Source organism: Bos javanicus, chromosome 6 (assembly GCF_032452875.1).
Source record: "Bos javanicus breed banteng chromosome 6, ARS-OSU_banteng_1.0, whole genome shotgun sequence".
In the NCBI taxonomy this organism is placed as follows: domain Eukaryota; kingdom Metazoa; phylum Chordata; class Mammalia; order Artiodactyla; family Bovidae; genus Bos; species Bos javanicus.
In genome coordinates, this window is record NC_083873.1 from 102,774,397 (window position 1) to 102,780,539 (window position 6,143).

A 6,143-nucleotide genomic window follows, 5' to 3' on the forward strand; every position below is an offset into this window, starting at 1 on the left:
TCTTTGTTGAGGCATGCAGAATTAAATTTTGAAGGTCTTCTAAGCTCATGATAATCAGTTCACGAATGCTGGAAGAAAAGATGATTCACTGCTGTCCGAACTAAAGGGCAGCAGGTTCTTAGTGAAAACAGTCCGGGTGAGTTGATGACTAAGTCTAAATGCCGCGTAGAATATGTCCTTTTATTTTTAGAGCCTCCAGGAAACAAAGACATCCAGGTATAAGCACATTATAAGCATCAGTGGGCTTTGCCAGACAGCATCACTTAAGCATTTTATTTTGAGTAGAAAGAACTCGGTCTTTGTGCCTTACAAATGTCACACCGTTCCCTTTCCTACCACGTTCTTTCGTCTGCGGTTATTACTTCCTTCTCAAGCACACAGATGGAAACTGTTGCTTACATGGAAGGAAACCTTTCCAAACTCCTATTTCCTTTCCTTACCACTTTGCATAGTAAAACAATAATTTTTTTTTAGTCTCAAGTTTCCTTTCCTCTTTCTACAGCTATTTTAGTATTTCCAGGATTTGAAAACACACACACACACACACACACACCCCACAATTACCATCCCTTGAAAAAAAAAATTGGGGGAGCTCATAATTTCTATATCTTGAATTTTCCCCCACAGGTCCAATAATAAAGTTATCCCTAAGATATAAGTAAGGTAGGCTGTTTATAAATAGTTAAACACATAAGAAATGGGTCCTGTGGGGGGCAGTGTAGATCCTGTAACTACGAAACGAAATAGAAGTAACTGAAACCATTAACCTGGTGGTGCAGGCTCACACATTCCATCCTATTAAAACAATGCTGATTGGGACCTGTGGTTGCCAAGGGGGTGGGAAAGGAATAGAACGGGAGTTTGGGGTGAGCAGATGCATACTATTATAAATAAAGTGGATAAACAATAAGGTCTACTGTATAGCACAGGGAGCTATATTTAATATTCTGTGATAAGCCATATGGAAAAGAATATAAAAAAGGATATATGCATAACTGAATCACTTAGGCATACAGAAGAAATTAACACAACATTGTAAATCAACTATACTTCAATAAAGCAAGCAAAACAGTATAATGTTGATAATCAGCCAGTTTCCATCTGTTGAGAATATTCTGAATAAGCACTCTAAATTGACCTAATCAATCATGCCGAAATAAAGCTGTTAAAAAATGTTGAGGAAAAAAAAGCCAGTGCTGATTGGGATTCACTAAACTGATACCATAGCCCATAATCAGCGATGACCCACCCTTTGTAAAGTGCCCAAAGCATGACACCCCTGGCCTCACAGGACGGCAACTCTCAACCTGGGCTGAGTTACCTCTTGTTGTTTAGTCACTCAGTCTGTCCGACTCTTGTGACCCCAGGGACTGTAGCTCTCCAGGCTCCTCTGTCCATGGGATTCTCAAGGCAAGAACACTGGCGCTAGTTACCATTTCTTTCTCCAGGGGATCTTCCCAACCCAGGGGTTGAACCCATGCCTCCTGCATGTCCTGCATTGCAGGCAGATTCTCTACCACTGAGCCTCCAGTGAAGGCCAGGTGGTGTGGAGCCTGAAGCTTGTAAAATTTTAGACTTCTTTTTAAGAAAAATAATACAAAATTAGGTAAGTTTTTCTCCACAGAATCAGAAAAGCATAACAAATTTTTAAAAGTTGACAAATCTCACAAACATGAAAAAAGCCATTAAAATATGTTTATTAATTCCCTTGTGTGGCTCTCTGAAACTGAAATGAAACATTTAAATTGCTGTCTGTGTTAGTTTTCCAGGGCTGTCATAACAAAACATCACAGATGGGGTAGCTTAAACAACAGAAATTTATTTTCTCATATTTCTGCAGGCTGTAAGTCCAAGATTAAGGTGTTGGCAGGCTTGGCTTCTCCTGAGGCATTTCCTCTTGGCCTGTAGACGGCTGCCTTCCTGCTGCGTCTTCCCAAGGTGGCCCCTTGGTCTTTGTCGTCTGTGTCCTAATCGCCTCTTCTTATTAGGACACCAGGCAGGTTGAGTTGGGGCTCTTCCCAGTGACCCTATTTTAACTTAATCACCTCTTTAAAGGCTCTACCTCCAAATGTAGTCATATTCTGCAGTAGTGGGTGTTAGGATTTCAACATATTGAGAGGGTAACAGGCAGGAAGGCCAGGGGTCTCCAAATGGAGGAAACAGGCTGCAAGGGTCAGACATTTTTTCTCTCTCCTGAAGTGGCAGGAGGAAACAAATTCCAAGTGTCAGGTTTTTTTTTTTTCCTTCTCTATACAAAATTAAAAGGAGATTTCTCTTGAAAGTCTGTGTTGCCATGATGACACCTGTTTCCACTTGAACTTAACTCCTTTCAAACCTTGAGCTAACCACTGCGGTTTTTCTTCCGGAATTGTTTTTCTTAAGCTATGTTAATGAAACTGTGTATTTGCCTTGGACTTGGCCTTTCTTCAAAATCGTTCCACCTGAGACTAACATTTTTTATTTTCTCAAACCTTGGGCGGATAATAGCTTAATAAATCAGTATTCATATCAAATGTTTTATGGCTGCGGGATGATACACCTCATGCCATCCTATCTCAAAAATGCATATTGTGGCAGAGGGGCCTGGTGAAACTCTGTCAGCCTTGAGGTATCTCTCTTATCTGATTAATAACTTTCTAACAGACAAAACATCTGGCTAAAGACTAGCAGGAGGGCACTCTTTCTGCCCCCTTCTAATGTCCATGTCAGAAACTTACTCTCTTTTATACTTTAATAAAACTTTATTACACAAAAGCTCTGAGAGATGAAGCCTTGTCACTGGCCCCAGATTGAATTTCTCTCCACCAGAGGCCAAGAATCCCGGTGTCTTTCATGGCTCAGCAACAACCTTCCAATGTAAATTTTGGTGGTGATTAAGTCTTTCATTCATGTCGACTCTTTTGCGACCCCATGGACTATAGCCTATCAGGCTTCTCTGTCCAAGGGATTTTCCAGGTAAGAATACTGGAGTGGGTTTCCGTTTCCTTCTCCAGGGGATCTTCCTGACTCAGGGATTGAACCCACATCTCCATGTCTCCTGTGTTGCAAGTGGATTCTTTATCACTGAGTCACCAGGAAAGTCTTATATGAATTTTAAAAGGACACATTTCAACCTAAAATACTGTCGAATCTAGGAAAACATCTCTCATGTTTCTTTCATTTATGACCATAAAGATTTCAGTTCATCAAAAATGTGCCTATGCAGTGATTGATTGTAAATACTCTGAATAGGTGACACATGAATAAGTTTGATGTCCACCTCCTCATTATATTTACTGTATATCTTTGTAGATGTCAAATCAGCAAAAACAAAATCTAAAACATTCTTCAATAATTCACCTTTCTTTATTATTTAGATTTTTCAAGTAATCTAAACACCTACTAGCTACTTCTATTTTAAATTTATCACTTTTTCTTAATTGTTGTTTTTGGTATGATCTGAAAAAGATTTTACAGTTAATCTAATCAAAGAGATGGCAAGAATACACAGAAGAACTGTACAAAAAAGATCTTCATGACCCAGATAATCACGATGGTGTGATCACTGACCTAGAGCCAGACATCCTGGAATGTGAAGTCAAGTGGGCCTTAGAAAGCATCACTACGAACAAAGCTAGTGAAGGTGATGGAATTCCAGTTGAGCTATTCCAAATCCTGAAAGATGATGCTGTGAAAGTGCTGCACTCAATATGCCAGCAAATTTGGAAAACTCAGCAGTGGCCACAGGACTGGAAAAGGTCAGTCTTCATTCCAATCCCAAAGAAAGGCAATGCCAAAGAATGCTCAAACTACCGCACAATTGCACTCATCTCACACGCTAGTAAAGTCATGCTCAAAATTCTCCAAACCAGGCTTCAGCAATATGTGAACCATAAACTTCCTGATGTTCAAGCTGGTTTTAGAAAAGGCAGAGGAACCAGAGATCAAATTGCCAACATCCGCTGGATCATAGAAAAAGCAAGAGAGTTCCAGAAAAGCATCTATTTCTGCTTTATTGACTATGCCAAAGCCTTTGACTGTGTGGATCACAATAAACTGTGGAAAATTCTGAAAGAGATGGGAATACCAGACCACCTGGTCTGCCTCTTGAGAAATTTGTATGCAGGTCAGGAAGCAACAGTTAGAATTGGACATGGAACAATAGACTGGTTCCAAATAGGAAAAGGAGTTTGTCAAGGCTGTATATTGTCACCCTGTTTATTTAACTTCTATGCAGAGTACATCATGAGAAATGCTGGACTGGAAGAAACACAAGCTGGAATCAAGATTGCTGGGAGAAATATCAATAACCTCAGATATGCAGATGACACCACCCTTATGGCAGAAAGTGAAGAGGAACTCAAAAGCCTCTTGATGAAAGTGAAAGAGGAGAGTAAAAAAGTTGGCTTAAAGCTCAACATTCAGAAAACGAAGATCATGGCATCTGGTCCCATCACTTCATGGCAAATAGATGGGGAAACAGTGGAAACAGTGTCAGACTTTATTTTTCTGGCCTCCAAAATCACTACAGATGGTGACTGCAGCCATGAAATTAAAAGACGCTTACTCCTTGGAAGGAAAGTTATGACCAACCTAAATAGCATATTCAAAAGCAGAGACATTACTTTGACAACAAAGATTCATCTAGTCAAGGCTATGGTTTTTCCTGTGGTCATGTATGGATGTGAGAGTTGGATTGTGAAGAAGGCTGAGGCCGAAGAATTGAAGCTTTTAAACTTTGGAGAAGACTCTTAGAGTCCCTTGGACTGCAAGGAGATTCAACCAGTCGATTCTGAAGGAGATCAGCCCTGGGATTTCTTTGGAAGAAATGATGCTAAAGCTGAAACTCCAGTACTTTGGCCACCTCATGTGAAGAGCTGACTCATTGGAAAAGACTCTGATGATTGGGGGCAAGAGGAGAAGGGGATGACAGAGGATGAGATGGCTGGATTGCATCACTGACTCGATGGACGTGAGTCTGAGTGAACTCCGGGAGTTGGTGACGGACAGGGAGGCCTGGCGTGCTGTGATTCATGGGGTCCCAAAGAGTCGGACATGACTGAGGGACTGATCTGATCTGATCTGAATCTTGAGATTAGATTAAGCTCAATTTATTTTATTCTCATCCTAACTGCTTTTGCAAAGAAGTAAACTGTTAACATTTTTATTTATTTTAAATGTAGATACTTATCTTAACTTTTCCTATCTATTAAACACATTCACATTATAAAAGAAGCTATGCTTTATATAAAAATCAACTCAGGGGTTTGTAATTTCTCACTTAAAACAAAAAGCTAAACTTCCGGCCAAGTTGCAGTTGAAATTTAGTATGCCATTCTCATAAAAAAGAAAAAATAATGTCTGAGTCTTTATAACTGTGTATATACTGCATCACTGAGTATACTATTGACAGAGGTGAACTTCTGCTTTGACAAGGTGTAGATGAGAACTGATTCCTTCACTGCTTTTTTGCATGTCTGATGTTGGAATCAATTTTGCAGGCTAAGTCTTGTCTCCATAGATTTCAAACCTGTTTCTCATTAACAACCCACGTGCTTCTGGTGCCAATTGCAATGTGAGAGGTTCATTTCTTGAACTGGCTGTATCCTTCCAACCTCACCATGCCAGGTGAGTTGGCACAGTGCATGTACGGTAAGGGTGGCTCAGTGGTAAAGAATCCACCTGCCAGTGCCTGCCAGTGCAGGAGATGTTGGTTTGATCTCTGGGTAGGGAAGAGCCCCTGGAGAAGGAAATGGCAACCCACCACAGTATGCTTGCCTGGGAAATCCCATGGACAGAGGAGCTGGCAGGCTGCAAGACCATGGAGTCCTAACAGCTGGACACAACTTGGCGACTAAGCAATAACAACAACAACAATGGTGAGGGTGTCCCAGGAAGCGGTTTCTACACTGGGAGAGCTGGCAGCAACTTCACTGAATATGGAACTGACCGTGAACAGAAGGTATCTTCATTTCACCCCAGAAGTGCCTGTGGCAACAGCATTGAACATAAGGGAAAGTCAGGGAGGAGGAAGACAGAACTCTTCACTAATTGTGGGTAAAATATCTTACTTTTATAGATTTCATAAAATCATATAACATGTGAATATATTTCAGAGTTCTGGAAGAGGCGGTACACGAGAGGGCCCTGAATCTTCAGCTTCA